The following is a 23,401-nucleotide window of genomic DNA, read 5'->3' as shown; positions in this document are numbered from 1 at the left end:
CGGCGTGACGTCACAGTCGAGACCGGAAGTGGGACGGAAAACGCAGAGACACACGATGGGAGGCGGCAAAAGCGACCTGGGGACCTGTAAGTTTATGTATGTTAGTATTTAAGCAGTCTGTTCAGCACTGTTATGTGTGTCCTGATGACAGGGGGCAGTACCCCGAAACGTTGAAGAATAAAGCACCTTGTTTTTTCACTGAGATGATAGTCCAGGAGTGACTCTGTTATTGGGAGAGTGTATATATATATATATATATATATATATATATATATAGTTCTATAGAGAGATACGGCACTCCAGGACTTGATGAAACATGCTGTTAGCAACCTCAGAAAAAGCTGTCAGCACAGCATAACAGGGACGTGCAGTCAGGGGAGGCAGTGCCTCCCCTGTCATTACTGAGTGAAACAATACAAGGAAGATACTTATGACACATATACTGTGTCATAAGTATCTTTGTTATATTTTTGTATTCATTTTTAGACATTTAAATCGTTTTGGAGGCACTGATAACAGTGCCTCCCGTTGTCAATGGGAATGGGGATAATGCGGGGGGCGGGGCCAAGCACTGGGCTCTAAAAGCCCATTGATAAAGTACATGAAAGCGGCACTAGAATAAGTGCCTCGTTGAGAGGGGCACATGTGATGGGACAGCGGATCCAGGGCTGGATCCGCTAGTCCAATCACACAGGCGCTGCGGTATGAGCGCTCACCTCCCGTCGCTGTAAGCTCCCGTCCCGTCGCTGTAAGCTCCGAGTCCTCGGTGATGTGATGCAGGCGCTTCCGCCCCCCCTCCCGTGTCACATTCTCCCTGCGCCGGACCGAGGCCGTGATGTGATGCGGGCGCTTCCGCCCCCCCTCCCGTGTCACACTCTCCCTGCACCGGACTGAGTGATGCCTCCTATGTCACATTCTCCCTGCGCCGGACCGAGGCCGTGATGTGATGCGGGAGCTTCCGCCCCCCCTCCCGTGTCACACTCTCCCTGCACCAGACTGAGTGATGCCTCCTATGTCACATTCTCCCTGCGCCGGACCGAGGCCGTGATGTGATGCGGGAGCTTCCGCGCCCCCCGTCCTGTGGCACGCTCTCCCTGCGCCGGACCGATGCCTAAGTGAAGGAGCAGCTGGAGGCCGTGATGTCCCCCCCTCCTGTGGCACACTCTCCCTGCGCCGGGCAGATGCTAAAGAAAAGGAACAGCTGGAGGCCGGCTGCACCTTCATCCAGGTCAGTGTCAGTCTCCCCCCTCTCCCCCTCCTCTGTATTTCTGTTGTTCTGATTCTCTCTCTATTTTTCTGTTTCCCTCTCTGTCGGTCTCTTAAGGTGGGTACACACTGGCCGATATATCGCGGGTCCGTCGGCCAGTGTGTACGGGCGATATTTCTGTGAACTCCGTTGTTCACAGACATATCGCGTCAGCCCTGGAACACAGCCGACGGCCAATAAATCTACCGATATATTGGCGCGTCGTTGTGTGTGTACGGGCGACCAGCCGGCTGCCCGTACACATGCTGCGGCAGCCGGCGGTGATTGACAGCCGAACTGGGCGGGCGTGTGTACACGTCCGCCCAGTTCATGACGTCAGTCCCCGCCGTATCGGGCAGTGTGTATGCACAGCACACTGCCCGATCCGTCCATAGATATATCTGACGATCAATTGATCGGCAGATATATCTATCAGTGTGTACCCACCTTATCACCTGCTTAGTCTTTCTCTCAGTGTCACTCGGTGTGTGTTTTCTCTCTCTCTATTTTTTTTCTCTCTCTCTTCTCTACAGGTACCCCTATTGGATTCAAGTGGACGTGATTCTCGGCGTAGTATGTAGGTAAGTAATCTCTCTCTCTTTCTCTCTCTCATTTTTACAGGTACCCCTAATTGGATTCTACTGGACAAGTGGACGTGATTCTCGGCATGGGATGTAGGTAAGTAATCTCTCTCATTTTTACAGGTACCGCTAAGTGGATTCTACTGGACAAGTGGACGTGATTCTCGGCGTTGGATGTAGGTAAGTATGTGTGAGTGTGTAAGTGTGTTTTAATAAAGTTTTACTTTCACGGTGTGTGTGTTGTGTTTTTATTTGGGTATTTTTGTTGTTGTAGAACTACAGGTACCAGCGGGCCCATTATTTTCCCGCATGCTGGTACTTGTGGTTCTCCAAGTATCAGCAAGCGGGGGAGGCTTGCTGGGCCTTGTAGTTCCACAACAAAAAAACAATATCTTTTTTTTAAACACTTATGGCTATCAGCCCGGCACCCACCGCCCAGGGGTGCTGGGGACAGCCCCGGGCTTCACCCCTGGCCCTTGGGTGCCTGGAGGGGGGGACCCCTTGATTTAAGGGGTCCCACTCCTCCAGGGAACCCCGGCCAGAGGTGACTAGTTGGGGGGGTAATGCCACGGCCGCAGGGACCAATATAAAAGTGTTCCCCGGCTGTGGCATTATCTCCCTGGCTAGTGGAGCCCGGTGCTGGTTTAAAAAATACGGGGGACCCCTACATCTTTTGTCCCCCATATTTTTGGAACCAGGACCGAACTAAGGGCCTGGTGCTGGTTGTCTAAATACGGGGAACCCCTGTCCAATTTTCTTCCCAGTATTTAAACAACCAGGACCGGCTCAAAGAGCCCGAGGCTGGTTATACTTAGGAGGGGGGACCCCACGCATTTCTTTTTTTTTTTATTTTAACACATTCACAGCCTTTTCCACAGATTCGCATGCACGGATCTCACTGATCCATGCATGACTATCACAACACGCCAGAAAAAAGCAGGTCTATTTGAAAGCTCCATTTTTTTTATGAATTCCATGCTTCCCTGGCAGTGTTTGGCTATTGTCGGCAGTGATTGAGAATACAAATCCTTAGTAAATTACCGAGTACTATTAAATAACAGCCGTGTTTGATCGATGGGTCTATTGATTCGTATTTGTGTGGTCGGCAGTGTATCTCAAGTCAATACGAATAGCCCCAATACTGCCGAGATTTGTGTTTATTAAATTCCTGAGATCACACTTAGAAAAAAAAAGCCAACTCGAATGAAATCGGGACCTTAGTAAATATACCCCAGTGAGTTCAGTCTGGCCAGAGGGGGAGCGGGGCCACGATCCCCCGCTTCTCCCCTCTTCTCTCACTCTCTCTCTCTTCCGACCCCGGATTCCTGTTCAGGCTGCTTTTGTCACCGTCGAGCCCCGCAGTTCTAGGCCCAGGCAGGTCTATGTAAGTAAATACCAATATAATTATCATTCACTGTCTGATCCCATCACCCTTTACTTCTCTCTTTTACACTCTCACCCGCTGCTACTGCTGTTACCCTTTTCCTGGCATCTCCCTGTCACCCACTACAGCCACCGTTTCTCCGGCGTCACCCACTGCTGCCACGCTCTCCCTGGCATCACCCTCCCCGTCACCTTCTCCTTGGCATCACCCACTGCTGTCACCCTCTCCCTGGTGACTCTCTCCCTGGCATAACGCTTTTCCTGTCACCCTCTCCCTGGCGTCACCCACTCCCTGTCACCCACTGTTGTCACCCTCTCTCTGGCGTCACCCTCTCCCTGTCACCCACTGCTGGTTATTTTGTTGTCCAGGACTTCCATAAACTTAATAGCGCCGCATCCACGGTGCTGTTAAGTTAATGGAAGCCCTGAATAACAAAATTGCATTCATGTCCTCCTTCCACTCCCTTCCCAGTCCCAAACACTAATTTTTATTTATTTTTCTATAAAAATTTACAATATATCACAAGTATAATGAGCAGGCAGGCAGCGGGCAGTGGCGGCATCGGACTGAGATGCAAATTAGTGGCAGAGGGCTGGGTCAGTTGATGGTGGGCGAGTTTGTAGGCCATTGATGGTGGCAGTGGGCATCGGCTCAGGGGCAGTAGCGGGCAGTGGCTCGGCGGCGGTAGGGGTCATCGGCAGGATTCGGTGGACATTATGGCTGCAGTGCCTCACCAGCCACTGACCTCACCGCACGCCACTGCAGCATAATGCAGTCAACGTTTCATTTAATATCTTAAATTTCGTCAGGACAATATTCCTGACGAAATTTAAGATATTAAATGAAACGTTGACTGCATTATGCTGTGCTGACAGCTTTTTCTGAGGTTGCTAACAGCATGTTTCATCAAGTCCTGGAGTGCCGTATCTCTCTATAGAACTGTGCATTATTTTTTACTGGCACCTAGGCATTTCACACTGCTTGTGATACAGGAGTGCCGGTCCTTGTTGCTGTGTTTTATATATATATATATATATATATATATATATATATAAAATAGTATCAATATGGATCGGCACTCCCACAAGTGTGGCAAAATGCTCCGGTGCCCTCTTACAGCGAATGGTGTAGAACAAAGCTGAAAATTATGAAGCGGCACTCAGAGTCTTGAAAAACTATGCAGTGTATTGAAAAGTCACTCCATGAGGTCCATAGACCTCATGGAGGTCATCATTTTCAGCTTTGTTATATATATGGTGGGATGTCCTTAAGAAAGACTATAGGGACTTAGGAAAGAAACTTAAGGCAAGGACATCTAAGGTAATATTCTCTGAAATATTACACGTGCCACGCGCTAGTCCAGGGAGGCAGAGGGAGATTAGGGAGGTAAATGTGTGGCTTAGGGATTGGTGCAGGAAAGAGGGGTTTGTGTTCCTGGAACACTGGGCGGACTTCTCAGTCAGGCGCCATCTCTTTTGTCGTGACAGATTGCACCTGACTGAGGAGGGGGCAGCGGTGCTGGGGGGAAGGATGGTTAGAAGGTTGGAGGAAATTTTAAACTAGGAGCCTGGGGGGAGAGTTTAGATAGAAACTACGGGTCATGCAGTGAGAATAGCGGGGATGGCGGTAGTAAACAAAATGGGGGAGGGTAAGAGCAGGCGGTAAGGATACTAACATGGGTACTAAAAGAGATTTTACCAAAGCACTAACCAATGACGATTACAGGTCATCATTGCCACATAAGGTGAAAGATGTCCCTAACGCAAGGGAAAATACTTATCTTAGTTGTATGTATGTAAACGCTAGAAGCATTACTGGTAAACAGGGTGAACTAGAAATACTTGCAGCAAGCAAATAGTATGATATTATAGGCATTACTGAAACCTGGTGGGACGAATCTCATGATTGGACAGTCAATCTAGAGGGCTATACACTGTTTAGGAGAGACAGACTAAATAAAAAGGGTGGAGGGGTGTGTCTTTACGTAAAGCCGTTTTTAAAACCTGATATACGGGAAGATATTCAGGAGGGGACTGTAGACACTGCCGAGATATTATGGGTAGAAAATGCATGTGGGGAAAAAGGAATTTACCGCCTGGTATCAACGTATCTGATGAGGAATTGTTACTAAAGCAAATTGAAAGAGCAGCAGTAGTAGGAGACATAGTAGTGATGGGAGATTTTAACTATCCAGAGATAAACTGGAAAAACTATTCATGTGATACTGCTACGGGGAATATGTTTTTAAACACAGTTAATGATAACTACTTAGTTCAACTAATTGAGGAACCAACTAGGTACAATGCAATCTTAGACCTGGTATTAACAAACAATGGGGATTTGGTATCAGGTATTATAGTAGGGGAACCCATAGGAAACAGCGACCACAATATGGTCACATTCAATATCAGTTTTCATAAACAGCCCTATACTGGCTCAACTAGGACTCTAAACTTTAGCAAAGCGAATTTTGAAAAGATGAGGGTATTTTTCTGGGATATTGAATGGGAAGGTTTGTTTTTAGGAAAAAATACTACGGAGAAATGGGAGGTACTAAAATTCCTGCTAGCTAAAAATACTCTCAAATTTATTCCTACGAGCAGCAAAAAAAGGAATAAAAATCATAAACCGATGTGGCTTAACAAAAAGATAAAGGAACTTATGGGCAAGATAAGGCGAGCATTTAAAAAATACAAATCTGACGGGGAAGCAGAGTCATTTCAGCACTATAAGGAATGAAACAAAATATGCAAAAAGGAAATAAGAGCGGCTAAAGTAGAAACTGAAAAACTAGTAGTAAAGGAAAGCAAAGCGAATCCCAAAAAATTATTTAAATACATTAATAGCAAGAGATTAAAGAAGGATAGTATAGGCCCTTTAAAAGACAAGTTGGGAGTCTTAAACAAAAATGATAATGACATAGCGGACACACTAAATGAGTTTTTTTTCAACAGTATTTACTAGAAAGGACCCAATTCAGGGACTAACACATAATCTCAATAATGAGAATATCCCACTGATAGGTACTTATTTAAGCGAGGAAGTAGTCTGTGACCGATTAAAACATTTAAAGATAGGGGGCGTGGCCTGGATCTAGCTCTGTGCAGACGTACAGTTTTAGAGCTCCTGTTGCCAGAGGCCTGATTTATGCTAAATAATTGGCCCCTGCGGCTTATATCACCCTAAACTGTTCTGCCCGTGGCCCTGCTTGGCGTGTGGGTTTCAGGGAGGCTTGAAAGTGGTCTCCAGTAACGCTAGACGGCCGAGGCCTACCACCCGTGCTGAGACCGGGACCTTGAGTTTGGCGCCTCCCCGGCCATGAGCTCCGGGAACGTGCTGGAGCCGGACTGGGATCAGTGGTGGCTCCCTCCCACCCCTGACGAGGTTCCCCCACTGCCTCTCACCTGCTCTGGATCTCCGGGACCGGCGGTGAGACCAGGGCTCCCTTGTCTGCCCTCCTGAGCCACGGCTGCGGCGTGTCTGCGCCTGCCCCTCTCCTCCCGGCGGCCATCTTCCTCCACCCGACCTCCTCTTCGGCGGCTCCGTCCCGCTCCAGCGAGTGCCGGCCGCGCTCCTATACACGCCGGATCGTCTGGACGCCCTCCCACGGTGAGGTGGAGTGGCTTGCTGCCTTCCTGGGAGCTCCTGCCGTTCGCGGCCTATACGAGAACCGGGAGCCACGGCCTAGATTTGTGCCTCCTCCCCGCCGGAAGTGCCCTATCAGCGTGGGAGCCTGGAGCTGGCCTCTCCTAAGCCTACCTGCACTCCTGGGTGGCCAATATCAATTACCTGCTCCTCTCCTACCTGCTGGCCCCTACACTCTGCTACTGAGGTGTCCCTGGAGGGAAGTGTGCCCTATCAGTCCAGCTCTGTTTCCTATCACCTCAGTTGCAGTGCTGCTGGATCCTAGCTGTGTGTCTGACCTCTCACCCCTCTCTCCCGGCTGGGAGCCTACCGTCTGGGTGCTGCAGGCTGGAGATGATCCTCTGCCTGGCCGTGTGACACCGATCTTCTGATGTAGTCCAGACCGCTTGTTCGCCACCACCCTTGTTCTTTATGCTTACCTAACTCTCCGCCATATATTCTACGAGATCCTGAGATTCTTTATCATCGTCACCCCGCCTCCGGAACCACATTTCATTAGAATGCCTCCAAAAAAGGTTAAAGGGGTGCTGCTTCCCAGAGTATCTTTTCCATCTCAGAAAGCGTCCCCTGCCGCCTCTTCTCTACGGAAGTCCCCGGATGCCGCTTCTGCACAGGATACCCCCTGCAGCTCTGCCTCTATGCAGGTGTTTGACCGTGACTCTGATGCCCCTCTCACGGATAAAACTCTGTACCAGGCCCTTTCAGCTTTTAAATCTGAGTTGACTCAAGATCTCACAGCCGCTGTTCGAGAGGTTAAGACGGAGCTGCACGCTATAGGAGAACGTACGGACCATTTGGAACGGAAAGTAGAGGGACTGGTCTCGTCGCATAATGACCTTATAGCGGCTCACGATCAGCAGCAAAGTGACCTTGAGGCGTTTAAACTTAAGATTGCAGATATAGAGGACAGATCCCGGCGTAATAATATCAAGATCCGAGGCATTCCAGACTCCGTGCAGAATTCCGAGTTGGAGAATTACGCTACCAGAAACTTCTGCCTAGAGCCGACCCCAGAGAGCTGCTTATAGACAGGATTCATAAACTGCCTAAACCACGCTCAGTTGCTCCCTCGCTCCCGAGAGATACGCTCATGAGAGTGCATTTCTTCACAACCAAAGAACGCATCCTGAAAGCGGCCAGGGGGGGGCGGGTGACTCCGAATCAGATGTGCTTGGCGGATTACAACTTTTTCCGGATTTCTCTGCCCTGACTTTGGCCAAACGACGATCATTCCTCCCTATCACTTTGGCACTTCGCGATCAAGACATCACTTATAGATGGGGTTTTTCGGTGAAGCTCGTCATCTCGTATGAAAATAAGTTCTACACAGTGACTTCATTGGAGGCTGGAGTCAAATTACTGGCGGAGTGGGATATCTCTGTCACGCTGCCTCCTGGATCCAAGAAACAGTCAACTCTTCAATCGGAATGGTTCACCGCCTGATGTCGACTCCTTCTGCTTTGGCTTTCACTTTGGACTTTATCCTGTACCGCTGTCATAGAAGGGACTCTGTCATTATCCCTGTTGCGGTCACGTGAGTTGCCCTGCTCGTAGTTGTGTTAATGGAGTCCCATCTCCATGTTTATATCTTAGATTATATGTATCTGTTTCTTGTTCTAATTTGTTCTAATTTATACTGTTGGTAGGCATATTTGCTCCTGCTTTCTTTTTTTTCCCGTTCAGTTTCATGGGTGGTGGCGCTAGGCCACATGTTCCCCCCTGGTAATACACTACTGCATTTTTTTGCTTTCCTTGCAGTAGTTATGCCGACCCGATGTACTGGGTCGTTTTGGTTTGTTCCTTTCCCTTCCCCTCCCTTTGCCCTCCCCCCCCCCCCCCCCTATATTATGATGTAGGTATTCGTTGTTTGAGACAAGTTTATCTTTATATGTGTCAAGGTAATTCTAAGGTAATTCTCCGCCCACTACATGCATTAGTTTGCTCCGATGGTTCAGGTTTTATCCATGAATGTCAAGGGGCTGATATTTTTTAGCAGTTGGGCAAAACCATGTGCACTGCAGAGGGGGCAGATATAACATGTGCAGAGAGAGTTAGATTTGGGTGGGTTATTTTGTTTCTATTATGCAGGGTAAATACTGGCTGCTTTATTTTTACACTGCAAATTAGATTGGAGATTGAACACATCCCACCCAAATCTAACTCTCTCTGCACATGTTAAATCTGTCTCCCCTGCAGTGCACATGGTTTTGGCCAATTGCTACCAAAATTCCTGCTGCGATCAACTTGGAATTACCCCCCAAGTTGCTTTTATCCGTAAGTTATGTGTGGCTATTCAGAAGATTCGTACGGGCTCCCTTCTTCTCACAGGGGATTTTAATGTAGTCCTTGACCCTAAATTGGACAGGTCTCCCAGGGGGTGTAGTACGGCTGACCGGTGGTCTCCTGACCGCCGCTCAGCTTACCGACGGTCTCCTGACCGCCGCTCAGCTTACCGACGCCGGGATCCCGGCAGCATACCGATGCCGGGATCCCAGCGGGGAGGGGCGAGTGCAGCAAGCCCCTCGCGGGCTCGCCACGCTGCGGGCTCGGTGGCGACCTGCGGTCGCCACGGGTTCTATTCCCACTCTATGGGTGTCGTGGACACCCACCAGTGGAAATAGTCCCTGTTGGTCGGCATGCCGACCATCGGGACAGTGACCCGTCGGGCTGGTGGAGGAGGTCATGTGACTGTCGGTCAGCTGACCGGCAGTCACATGAATACCACCCCTCCCAGGCCCTCTCCCTCCTCTTCAACCTCCCCTAACGCCTCCTCCTTAGCCTTTCGTAATCTCTTAGCTAAATTTGACCTTTATGATATTTGGCGAGTGCAAAACCCTACTGGTCGGGAGTACACTTATTATTCCCCCGTCCACAACTCTTACTCCCGTATTGATTTTATGTTTTCGGACAAATGGACCCTTCAGTTTGCCAGATCCATGGACATTCTCCCTATATCTTGGTCAGACCATGTCCCGATGACTCTTAAATGGGATGTTGCTAGTCAGCATTCTCCCCCCCCCCCCCCACCCTTGGAGACTCTCTCCTCACTTGCTGTCTAATCCCATCTCAAAAAAAATCATAGTTGACAGTATCTCGTCCTATATGGAATTTAATTCCCCCTCGGACACGTCCACCCTGAACTTTTGGTGCACACTTAAGGCCGTTACCAGGGGGGCAGCGATTCAGGCAGGAGCGCAGCTTAAAAAACTTAATCAACAACGCCAGGCCGATTTGGAGCTTAAATTGAAGGACTTAGAGGACAAAAATCAATCTAGGCCTACGCAAACCCTACAGAAGGAGTTAGCCAACACTAGGTCCCAACTCCAGAAATCACTTATGGCGCGCACCCAGGCCTCACTAAATAGGATGCGTCAGAAATTTTATTTAGCGGGGAACAGGCCGGGGAAAATGCTTGCCCGTAAGCTCAGAGCACAGCGCGCTCGGAATAGAATCAGGCTTATTGTGTCCCCCGCAGGCGCCAAAATTTCTAACCCGAGGGAGATATCGAATCAGTTTGCCTACTTCTACTCCCAACTTTATAACCTCTTGACTGATCCCTCTACCCCTCAGCCCACTCCCTCTTCTATCAACTCCTTCTTAGCTGATATAAGACTCCCAACTATTTCAGACGATCAATTAGCATTACTGAATGCCCCTTGGTCCTCATCGGAAACCCTTCAGGTGATCAAGTCCCTCCCTCAGGGTAAAGCGCCGGGCCCCGATGGCTTTATTAATGACTTTTATGTTTCGCTCCAAGACCTCCTAGCTCCCTCTCTGGTGGCAGTTTACAAGTACATTACCTCTCGAGGTACCCTCCCTGAGGAGATGCTCGAGGTGCGTATTGTCACGATCCCCAAACCGGGGCAAAGATTTGACCTCTTGTCAAAATTACCGTCCCATTGCGGTATTGAACGGGGACATTAAAAATAAGAATTTACTCACCGGTAATTCTATTTCTCGTAGTCCGTAGTGGATGCTGGGAACTCCGTAAGGACCATGGGGAATAGCGGGCTCCGAAGGAGGCTGGGCACTCTAGAAAGATCTTAGACTACCTGGTGTGCACTGGCTCCTCCCACTATGACCCTCCTCCAAGCCTCAGTTAGGTACTGTGCCCGGACGAGCGTACACAATAAGGAAGGATTTTGAATCCCGGGTAAGACTCATACCAGCCACACCAATCACACCGTACAACTCGTGATATGAAACACAGTTAACAGTATGAAACAATAGAACCTCTCAACAGATGGCTCAACAATAACCCGATTTAGTTAACAATAACTATGTACAAGTATTGCAGATAAACCGCACTTGGGATGGGCGCCCAGCATCCACTACGGACTACGAGAAATAGAATTACCGGTGAGTAAATTCTTATTTTCTCTAACGTCCTAGTGGATGCTGGGAACTCCGTAAGGACCATGGGGATTATACCAAAGCTCCCAAACGGGCGGGAGAGTGCGGATGACTCTGCAGCACTGAATGAGAGAACTCCAGGTCCTCCTCAGCCAGGGTATCAAATTTGTAGAATTTTGCAAACGTGTTTGTCCCTGACCAAGTAGCTGCTCGGCAAAGTTGTAAAGCCGAGACCTCTCGGGCAGCCGCCCAAGATGAGCCCACCTTCCTTGTGGAATGGGCATTGACAGATTTTGGCTGTGGCAGGCCTGCCACAGTATGTGCAAGCTGAATTGTACTACAAATCCAACGAGCAATAGTCTGCTTAGAAGCAGGAGCACCCAGCTTGTTAGGTGCATATAGGATAATAAACAGCGAGTCAGATTTTCTGACTCTAGCCGTTCTGGAAACATATATTTTCAGTGCCCTGACAACGTCTAGCAACTTGGAGTCCTCCAAGTCCCTAGTAGCCTAGGCACCACAATAGGCTGGTTCAGGTGAAACGCTGACACCACCTTTGGGAGAAACTGGGGACGAGTCCTCAATTCTGCCCTATCCATATGGAAAATCAAATAAGGGCTTTTACAAGACAAAGCCGCCAACTTTGATACTCGCCTGGCAGAAGCCAAGGCCAATAACATAACCACCTTCCACGTGAGATATTTCAGATCCACGGTTTTTAGTGGTTCAAACCAATGTGATTTTAAGAAACTCAACACCACGTTGAGATCCCAAGGTGCCACAGGAGGCACAAACGGGGGCTGACTCTGCAGCACTCCTTTTATAAATGTCTGAACTTCAGGTACTGAAGCTAGTTCTTTTTGAAAGAAATTCGACAGAGCCGAGATCTGTACCTTAATGGAACCCAATTTAAGGCCCATAGTCACTCCTGCTTGCAGGAAATGCAGAAATCGACCTAGTTGAAATTCCTCTGTTGGGGCCCTTTCGGCCTCACACCATGCAACATATTTTCGCCATATGCGGTGATAATGAGTTGCTGTAACCTCTTTCCTGGCTTTAGTAAGCGTAGGAATGACTTCCTCCGGAATGCCCTTTTCCTTCAGGATCCGGCGTTCAACCGCCATGCCGACAAACGCAGCCGCGGTAAGTCTTGGAACAGACAGGGCCCCTGCTGCCGCAGGTCCTGTCTGAGTGGCAGAGGCCATGGGTCCTCTGATATAAATTCTTGAAGTTCTGGGTACCAAGCTCTTCTTGGCCATCCACGAGTATCGTTCTTACTCCTCGCCTTCTTATTATTCTCAGTACCTTTGGTATGAGAGGCAGAGGGGAGAACACATAAACCGACTGGTACACCCACGGTGTTACCAGAGCGTCCATAGCTATCGCCTGAGGGTCCCTTGACCCGGTGCAATATCTTTTATAGCTTTTTGTTGAGGCGGGACGCCATCATGTCCACCTGTGGCCTTTCCCAATGGTGTACAATCCTATTGGAAGACTTCTGGAGGAAGTCCCCATTCTCCCGGGTGGAGGTCGTGTCTGTTGAGAAGATCTGCTTCCCAGTTGTCCACTCCGGGAATGAACACTGCTGACAGTGCTAAGACATGATTTTCCGCCTATCGGAGAATCCTTGTGGCTTCTGCCATCGCCATCCTGCTTCTTGTGCCGCCCTGTTGGTTTACATGGGCGACTGCCGTGATGTTGTCTGATTGGATCAGTACCGGCTGGTTTTGAAGCAGAGGCCTTGCCGGCCTCAGGGCATTGTAAATGGCCCTCTGGTCCACAATATTTATGTGTAGGGAAATAACCTGACTTGACCAAAGTCCCTGGAAATTTCTTCCCTGTGTGACTGCCTCCCAGCCTCAAAGGCTGGAATCCATGGTCACTAGGACCTAGTCCTGTATGCCGAACCTGCGGCCCTCTTGAAGATGGGCACTCTGCTGCCACCACAGTAGAGATACCCTGGTCCTTGGAGACAGGGTTATCAGCCTATGCATCGGAAGATGCGATCCGGACCACTTGTCCAACAGGTCCCTCTGAAAAGTTCTTGTATGGAACCTGCCTAATGGGATTGCTTCGTAGGAAGCTACCATTTTTCCCAGGACTCGCGTGCAATGATGCACCGCTACCTATTTTGGCTTCAGGAGGTCTCTGACTAGAGATGACAACTCCTTGGCTTTCTCCTCCGGGAGAAACACTATTTCTGGTTTATGTCCAGAACCATCCCCAGGAACAGTAGACGTGTCATAGGAACCAGCTGTGACTTTGGACTGTTTAGAATCCAACCATGCTGTTGTAGCACTTTCCAAAATAGTGCTACCCCGACTACCAACTGCTCCTTGGACCTCGCCCTTATAACGAGATTGTCCAAGTACGGTATAATTACTACTCCCTTTTTTTGAAGGAGTATCAACATTTCGGCCATTACCTTGATAAAACACCCTCGTGCCATGTACAGTCCAAACGGCAGTGTCTGGACTTGGTAATGGTAATCCTGTACCACAAATCTGAGGTACTCCTGGCGAGGATGTTAAATGGGGACATGCAGGTAAGCATCCTTGATGTCCCAGGATACCATGTAATCCCCCTCGTCCAGGCTTGGAATAACCGCCCTGAGCGATTCCATCTTGAACTTGAATTTTTGTGTTCAAGGATTTTAAATATAAAATGGGTCACACCGAACCATGCGGTTTCGGTACCCCAACCCGTGTGGAATAGTAACCCCGTCCTTGTTGAAGTAGGGGCACCTTGAGTATTACCTGCTGGGAATACCGCTTATTAATTTGCCTCTAGCACAGCCTCCCTGCCTGAGGGAGTTGTCAGCAAGGCATATTTTAGGAAACGGCTGGGGGGAGACATCTCGAATTCCAGCTTGTACCCCTGAAATACTACTTGAAAGAAACAGGGATCCACCTGTGAGCGAGCCCACTTATTGCTGAAATTTTTGAGACGGCCCCCCACCGTACCTGGCTACACCTGTGGAGCACCCGCGTCATGGTGTGGCCTCACAGGAGGCGGGGGAAGAATCTTGATTCTGGGAACAGGCTGACTGGTGCAGCTTTTTTCCCTCTACCCTTGTCTCTGTACAGAAAGGAAGCGCCATTTGACCCGCTTGCTTTTCTGAAGCCGAAAGAACTGTACCTTTGTCTGTGAGGAAACCTGAGGTAAAATTATTTCTTCCCAGCAGTTGCTGTGGATACGAGGTCCCAGAGACCATCCCCAAATAATTCCTCACCCTTATAAGGCTCTCTATGCGCTTTTTAAGTCAGCATCACCTGTCCAGTGACAGGTCTCTAATACCCTCCTGACAGAATGGACATTACATTTATTTTGTATGCCAGTCGGCAAAATATCCCTCTGTGCATCCCCCATATATAAGACGACGTCTTTAATATGTTTTTATGTTTGCCAACTAGTATCCCTGTTTGACAGGGTCACCGACCACGCTGCAGCAGCACTATCTGCAGGTCTCAGTTTAGTACCTGAGTGTGTAAATACAGACTTCAGGATAGCCTCCTGTTTTTTATCAACAGGTACCTATTAAAGTGGCCGTATCCTAAGACGGCAGTGCCACCTTTTTTGACAAACGTGTGAGCGCCTTATCCACCCTAGGGGATATCTCCCAGCGTAACTTATCCACCTGGCGGGAAAGGGTACGCCATCAGTAACTTTTTATAAATTACCAGTTTCTTAACGGGGGAACCCACGCTTTCACACACTTCATTTATTCATCTGATGGGGGAACAAAACACTGCCTGTTTTTTCTCCCCAAACCTAAAACCCATTTTTAGAGGTGCTTGGGTTAAAGTCAGAAATGTATAACACATTTTTTATTGCCGGGATCACGTCACGGATGTTCCTAGTGGATTGTGTATATGTCTCCACCTTGTCGACACTGGAGTCAGACTCCGTGTCGACATCTGTGTCTGCCATCTGAGAGAGCGGGCGTTTTTGAGCCCCTGATGGCCTTTGAGACGCCTGGGCAGGCGCGGGCTGCGAAGCCGGCTGTCCCACAGCTGTTACGTCATCCACCCTTTTATGTAAGGAGTTGACACTGTCGGTTAATACCTTTCACCTATCCATCCACTCTGGTGTCGGCCCCACAGGGGGCGACATCACATATATCGGCCTCTGTTCTGTCACCATATAAGCCTCCTCATTCAACATGTCGACACAGCCGTACCGACACACCGCAGACACACAGGGAATGCTCTAAACGAGGACAGGACCCACAAAAGCCCTTTGGGGGGACAGAGTAAGAGTATGCCAGCACACACCAGAGCGCTATATATATACAGGGACTAACTGAGTTATGTCCCTAATAGCTTTTATATAATATACTGTATACAGTGCCAATTTTAATGCCCCCCCTCTCTTTTCCCTCTTACTGTACTGTAGAATTGCAGGGAAGAGCCAGGGAGCTTCCCTCCAGCCGAGCTGTGAGGGAAAAATGGCGCCAGTGTGCTGAGGAGATAGGCTCCGCCCCTTTTTTGCGGCCTATTCTCCCGTTTTTTATGGAATTCTGGCAGGGGTATTTACCTCATATATAGCCCCTGGGGCCATATATTGAGGTATTTTAGCCAGCCAAGGTGTTTTTATTGCTGCCTCAGGGCGCCCCCCCCAGCGCCCTGCACCCTCAGTGACCGGAGTGTGAAGTGTGTGAGAGGAGCAATGGCGCACAGCTGCAGTGCTGTGCGCTACCTTGGTGAAGACAGAGTCTTCATGCCGCCGATTTTCCGGACCATCTTCTTGCTTCTGGCTCTGTAAGGGGGACGGCGGCGCGGCTACGGGACCGAACATCAAGGCTTGGCCTGCGGTCGATCCCTCTGGAGCTAATGGTGTCCAGTAGCCTAAGAAGCCCAATCCGGCTGCAAGCAGGCGAGTTCGCTTCTTCTCCCCTTAGTCCCTCGCTGCAGTGAGCCTGTTGCCAGCAGGTCTCACTGAAAATAACAAATTCTAAGACTATAACTTTCTAAGAGCTCAGGAGAGCCCCTAGTGTGCATCCAACCTCGGCCGGGCACGAAATCTAACTGAGGCTTGGAGGAGGGTCATAGTGGGAGGAGCCAGTGCACACCAGGTTGTCTAAGATCTTTCTAGAGTGCCCAGCCTCCTTCGGAGCCCGCTATTCCCCATGGTCCTTACGGAGTTCCCAGCATCCACTAGGACGTTAGAGAAATATATGCTAAATTAATAGCTTATCGATTGAATGCCCTCCTCCCCTCCCTGATACATCCGGACCAGGTCGGCTTTATCCCGGGAAGACAAGCGTCTGATAACACACGCAGGGTTTTTAACCTTGTAGATTCCCTGGCCCCTAAGCAAGGTCTCCTTCTGCTATCTTTGGACGCAGAAAAGGCCTCTGACCGCTTAAACTGGTCTTATATGCGAGAAGTTCTATTAAAATTTGTCCTGCGCGAACGCATTATTTCTTCGATATTAGCCTTGTATAGCTCCTCATCGGCCCGGGTCCTCAGTAATGTTTTTTATCTTCCTCCTTTCCAATTTACAATGGCACCCGCCAGGGCTGTCCTCTCTCCCCTCTCATTTTTGTCCTGGCCATTGAGCCTTTGGCAGCTAAGCTTCGAGCGGACCCGCAGTTCCCTGGACTGCGATTAGGCTCCTCTCTTCACAAACTGTGTCTGTTCGGGACGATGTTCTTTTATTTGTAACTGACCCTTACACTACACTCCCTCATTTACACAATATTTTAGATATGTAGTCTGCAGCATCCTATTATAAATTAAACGCCTCTAAGACAGATGCTTTGCCCATTAATCTCACCCACTCCTTGACCCTCTTACGCGCTAAGTACCCATACAATTGGCAAACATCCTCGATACGATATTTAGGTATTTTCATCCCCCCATCTACCTCTTCTGTTTTTGAGGTTAATCTTCCTTCTCTGTTGTCCTCCCTTCAGCTGTTCACCAAATCATGGCTCAATTCTGAAATTTCTTGGTTGGGGCGTCTGGCCGCTTTTAAAATGTCGTTGCTCCCCAAATTAATGTTCCTGTTCCGTCCTATCCCTTTTATCTTCCCAAAGAAATATCTAGATAAGGCCACTGCAATTCTTACCAATTATATATGGTCTTCGCGCCCGCCTAAACTTGCTCGCGCGAGGATGTCTCTACCGAGGAGAGCCGGTGGCCTGGATATGCCTAATCTTTCAATGTACCAGGAAGCCTGCCTCTTGGCTCAGATTAAAGAATTCTGTAGAGAGATGCGTCCGGGGTGGACGTGTCTGTAGGAGACGGCTTGTCCCCGTTTTCCCCTGAAAGATCTCTTCTGGCTGCCCAAATCCCTTCGGCCGCAGGGCTTAAACCTCCTTCCCTCTACCCGAGCCACGCTACAGGTCTGGGACAAATTGACTATGGCCATATCCCGCTCTTACCATAATATGTCTTAGTATCATTACGAACGGTTGCCGCCCTAGTCCCTAATCTTAATCTGGCAAACTGGCGTTCCAGGGGGATGGGGGTCCTGGGAGATTTGTTTAATGGGTCTGTGCTCGCTTCCTTTTCTGATATTCAGGGACACTTCTCTTTGCCTAACTCTGAGAGGCTTCGATACTGCCAAATCCAGCACTGGTGGAATAGCCTCCACCTTACTCTCACCCCACCACCCCCTGTTATTTCGCATGTCATAGGCCGACTTTTTATTGTTACTTCTAAGGGGGAGATTTCCTTCTGGTATAGAGCATTACTGTCACTGATCCCCGTTTCTAAATCTAGAGCCCAAATCAGGTGGGAGGCGGATATTGGCTGTATCCTCCATGATTCTCACTGGCAGCACATTTTTTTGTCATCTTTTACTATGTCTAAATGCCTGAATCACTCCGAAATGCATGTCAAGTTACTACATAGATTATACCTCACACCTGATAGGTTGCATACGATTTGGCCTGCATGTTCGAAGTTTTGTTGGCGTCTCTGCGGAGAGGTGGGCCACCTCTTTCATATTTTTTGGACATGTTCCCACATTCAACTGTACTGGGTGGAGGTATTTGGGCTTATCAATAAAGTTCTGAATCTTGATTTGTCCTCTTCCCCCCTTATAGCTTTATTGAATGTATACCCGCGATCCGTGGGTGCTCATTTACATTATGTTTTAGGGCACATCTGTCTCGCTGCACGCTCAGCTTTAGCCCAAAACTGGAAACAACCCACATCACCTCCCCTATTGAAGGTTATACACAAAATACAGCTGCACTTTTTGATGGAGACTGAGTACATCCCATACTCCTCCGCTAAATCCCCCCTGGTCCGTTGGATGCCCTGGCATCTGTTTATCACGGAGGGTGAGGGCGCTACACTGATACTGCGTTCCCCTTTCCCAGACATGCATCCTCCTGACCTCTCGGCTGATGAGGTCGTCCCCCCCCAAGACTGGGATGGCCTTCTTTTTAGTGCTGTATATATAATATGCCCATTGGCGCTTTTCTCCTTTTTGTTTTTTTTCTCTTTTTTTACTATCTTCCATTGTTTTAGGTTCACTGCAATTTCTTTGACGTACCTGTTTGATTGACTTTGAACTGTCTGTACATGTTTGCCATTATGTTGTCTCATGTATTCATGTACCTATGCCCCCCCCTTCTTCCTTCTGTACCCCTGTTTTGCAACACAAAAATTCAATAAAAACTATTGATGATAAAAAAAAAACATTTAAAGATTAATAAGTCACCAGGTCCTGATGGTACTCACCCAAGGGTTCGAATGGAGCTTCACTCTGAACTTGCAAAACCACTATTTTTGATCTTTAAGGATTCAGTAATATCAGGTATGGTTCCCAAAGACTGGTGTATAGCCGAAGTAGTGCCTATATTCAGAAAGGGAAGTAAAGCTGAACCAGGTAATTATAGACCAGTTAGTCTTACAACTATAGTGGGGGAAGTATTGGAAGGTATTCTAAGAGATAGTATTCAGAAGTTCCTTGAAGTCAATAAGGTCATTAAAAGGAATCAACATGGGTTTATGAAGGACAGATCCTGTCAAACCAACTTATTTGGCTTTTATGAAACAGTAAGCGCAAACCTAGATCAGGGTAAAGAGGTGGATGTAATCTTTTTAGATTTTGCCAAAGCATTCGACACTGTACCACACATGAGACTTATCTACAAGCTACAAGAAACAGGGTTAGGAAGCACAATATGCACTTGGGTCAAAAACTGGTTAGATAATAGGGAGCAGCACGTTGTGGTCAATGAATCTTTTTCAAATTGGACTAAATTGCTAAGTGGTGTGCCGCAAGGCTCAGTATTAGGACCACTATTGTTCAATATTTTCATTAACGACCTAACAGAAGGTCTAGAGAGCATGGTGTCAATTTTTGCAGATGATACCAAATTGTGTAAAGTTATAAATGCGGAGGGGGATGCTGAGTCGCTTCAGAACGACTTAGTTAAATTAGAAGCTTGGGCAGCGAAATGGAGAATGCGCTTCAATACAGACAAGTGTAAGGTAATGCACTGTGGTAACAAGAACAAAAATAACACCTACCTACTAAAGTGGGTAAAATTAGGGGATGCTGTACTGGAAAAGGACTAAGGTGTCCTCATAGATAGCAAACTAAGCAGTAATACCCAAAGTAGGACTGCAGCAAAGAAGGCTAATAAGATATTAACATGCATAAAACAGGGAATTGATGCTAGGGACGAGAGTATTATACTCCCGTTATATAAATCACTAGTGAGGCCACACCTTGAATACTGTGTACAATTCTGGGCACCTTACTACAAAAAGGATATCCTGGAGCTAGAAAAGGTTCAGAGGCGGGCGACCAAACTAATTAAGGGTATGGAGACGCTGGAATACGAGGAAAGGCTTGCAAGACTAGGCATGTTTACACTGGAAAAGAGGAGATTAAGAGGGGACATGATCAACATTTACAAATATATAAGGGGACAATATACAGATCTTGCGCAGGACCTGTTTTTGGTTAGATCAACACAGAGAACTCGTGGACACTCGCTCAGGTTAGAGGAGAGGAGATTCCGCACAGTACGGCGTAAAGGCCTTTTTTACGGTAAGGACGATACGTGTTTGGAATTTCCTGCCTGAGGGAGTTGTAATGGCTGACTCAGTCAACACCTTTAAGAATGGGTTAGATAAATTCCTAATGGATAAGGATATCCAGGGTTACGGGGCATAGTCACGAACTATGGTTATTATAAAAAAGAGGGGTAAAACGTAACGCAGTCATCAACTTCAGTCAAAATTTTATGCAAAATAATCGTGCATAGGAGACCACAAATAGGTTGAACTCGATGGACAATTGTCTTTTTTCAACCTTAGATACTATGTTACTATATATATATATATATAAAATGAACTCATTAAAAGGATTAAATAATAGTTTATTTTACTTTTCATTCCCAATAAATATGGGGCTGTACTTTCACTCCTAAAATGGATGGATATATGGTGTTTTGGGCACAGATTGGATTAGGAGAATACACACATGCTGTAAACTGCAGAATGAATGGTCCCGGCCCCATTATTATGCACCTACAGCATGCGTATATCCCACCCCAAAAATCTGGGCCCAAAACACCACATAGCCTATACCGCTCCATATTGGGAATTATAAGATGCCTACAAATCTTCAAACTGGGGCATGTCCTCCTCTGCCTCCAGCACAGCAGAGAATATGGCTGAGGAGCAGGTGGGAGGGCGGAGTAGGTTGTGGTAGGGTGGGCAGAATGAGATGGGGTTGGGTGTGCGCAATAGGATGGGAGTGGGTGGGAGGAAGAGTGAGAGGACGGCGGTCAAATAGTACATCATCATGGAGTTTGGATTTTCGGGCTTTATTCAGCATCTTTAAATTGAGATGCTGAATCTGCTCCGCATGACCCGGGGGTAGGTTTCGCATTGCAGATGCCATAAATTCCCCAAATTTGGAATAATGGTCGGGAAGGGAGGGGTGCTGGCCAAGTCTGGACTTTATCTCCTCGAATATGAGGTCTTCGGCCTCCTGGGTGGTGTTTTTTTTGGGGGCTTCTCTTCCGGGGGTGCGGTGGTGGAGCTGCTGCTGCAGAGGTATCAGGGGTAGCGGGTGTTTCAGGGGTAGGAACTTGGGGCTGGGATTCCTCTGTATCCTTGATGATGCAGAGGTCTGGAGGGGTGGGAATCTCCACACTTTCAATCTGTGGTAGATTAAAAAATACACTGTTGAAATACATGTTTTAATTTTTTATTTCTATTTTTTTATAGCTCCCTGCAAGTACATCAGAATGGCAAGCCGTGGCAGAGGAGTTTGCCACCACCTGGCATTTCCATAACTGTGGGGGAGCGATAAATGGCAAGCACATCCACATCAAGCCTCCTGCAAACAGCGGATCCCTTTATTATAATTATAAAGGGTATTTCAGCATCGTGCTGATGGCATCGGTAAATGCCAACTATGAATTCATCTTGACATTGGCAAAAACGGACGTGCATCAGAAGGTGGGTCACTGAAGAATACCACCCTCTACGAGCGGCTCACCACAAAGAACCTGAACTTACCATCTAGGGAGCAAACACAGCACGGCCTCAATTTTGTTTTCGTGGCTGATGAGGCATTCGCACTCCACGAGAACATTATGAAGCCGTACCCCCAAAGGCACCTGACAATGGAGAAGCGCATCTACAATTAAGGGCTATCCCAGGCATGATGAATTGTAGAGAACACTTTTGGCGTCCTGTCTAGCCGCTTCCGCATATTCGTAACGGCTATCAATTTGCAGGTGGAGAAGATAGATTGGGTGGTGAGTGCGTGCTGCGTCCTGCATAACTATTTGCGCAGCAAAACCACCCAGCATAGGACACTGCCCAGAGCAGCGCCAGGAGACTCAGACCCTGAACACCCAGAGACTTCACCATTTCCATCTGTGGAACCACCTCCACTCCATTTTAGGGCGAGTCTACAGGCAAAACAGGTCAGGGACGAGTACCTGGACTATTTTAACAGGGTAGGGGCAGTCGATTGGCTAGAGGCCCACATTTAATTAGTGTACTGTTTTGGATTGATGGTGGAACTTGTTAAAAACTTAAAAACGCATAAAAAAAAAAAAGATATACTTACAGGTGCCGACAGAGATAGGTCACTGTCTTCAAGCTCTGGTGTGGCAGTCCGAGGGAGGGAGGTGAAACCTGTCCGGGTAGCCTCCTGGTCCAGGACAAACTCCAGCATGGGGTACTACTAGAGCGAGATCTTGTAAATCTGGGAAGAACCTGTGCCAGACCTTTTAGACTGTTCCATTTTTTTGTGTTCTTTGAGGAACACCGTACGCAGGTTCTGGATCTTTTTCTTGACCCATTCATTGTTAGCGCCGGACACAAAGGGCCTGCAGTACTCCACTAGCTCCTCCAAGGACGCGTTCCGTTGCACTTTGGGGGTCATTCCGAGTTGATCATAGCTGTGCTAAATTTAGCATAGCTATGATCATTCACACTGACATGCGGGGGGACGCCCAGCACAGGGCTAGTCCGCCCCGCATGTCAGTGCCGGCCCCCCCCCATAGACGTGCAAAGGCATCGCACAGCAGCAATGCCTTTGCACTTCAAGAGTAGCTCCCAACCAGCGGAGCTTTAGCGTGCAAGACAACGACGGCTGGCATGCGCCGATGCACTGCGGTGCCGGTGCATGCGCAGTTCCGACCAGATCGCTGCGCTGCGAGAAACTTCAGTGAGCGATCGGGTTGGAATTACCCTCTTTATCAGAATAGCCCTGTGCTTTGATCTTCCATAAACACTCCAATCCACGGTACATTTATAGTAGGCCGGTGAAGAAGACAATGTCTGAATCTAGAGATATCTATAATGAAAAAAAAAAGGGGGTGCACAAACTGTTATATTTGTGTTTTACAAATGGTTTTACTTAAAGGTATATGGTTAAATGGTGTTTAACTTTGTATAATATACGTTTTTTAAATAAACTATTTTTTTTAAATACTTTCCTCATTACACAAACATTAATGGTACAGCATTGGGGTACAGTGGCGGTGAAAACACATGGCTTTAGGGGGTAGAAATCACTTTGGGCACACAAACACATGGTGCAGCATGGTGGTACAGTGGTGGTGAAAACACACAACCATTTGGGGGTTAAAATAGGATTTTAATTACCTACCGGTAAATCCTTTTCTCGTAGGGGTCCACATTAGTACCATGGGGTGTAGACGGGTCCACTAGGAGCCACTGGCACTTTAAGAGTTTG

General features: G+C 48.0%; 1 long non-coding RNA gene across 1 annotated transcript; it reads left to right on the top strand.

Moving 5' to 3' along the window:
* The first annotated feature begins 9 nt into the window (after positions 1-9).
* On the top strand, positions 10-23,134 carry LOC134886000 (uncharacterized). Its single transcript, XR_010170150.1, has 2 exons — positions 10-86; positions 21,415-23,134. It is a non-coding gene; the product is annotated as an uncharacterized LOC134886000 (long non-coding RNA).
* Positions 23,135-23,401: the final 267 nt, after the last annotated feature.

Source organism: Pseudophryne corroboree, chromosome 1, assembly GCF_028390025.1.
Source record: "Pseudophryne corroboree isolate aPseCor3 chromosome 1, aPseCor3.hap2, whole genome shotgun sequence".
NCBI classification, from domain to species: domain Eukaryota; kingdom Metazoa; phylum Chordata; class Amphibia; order Anura; family Myobatrachidae; genus Pseudophryne; species Pseudophryne corroboree.
Note: the sequence above shows the minus strand (reverse complement) of the source record. Positions and strands in the feature narration are given on the sequence as shown.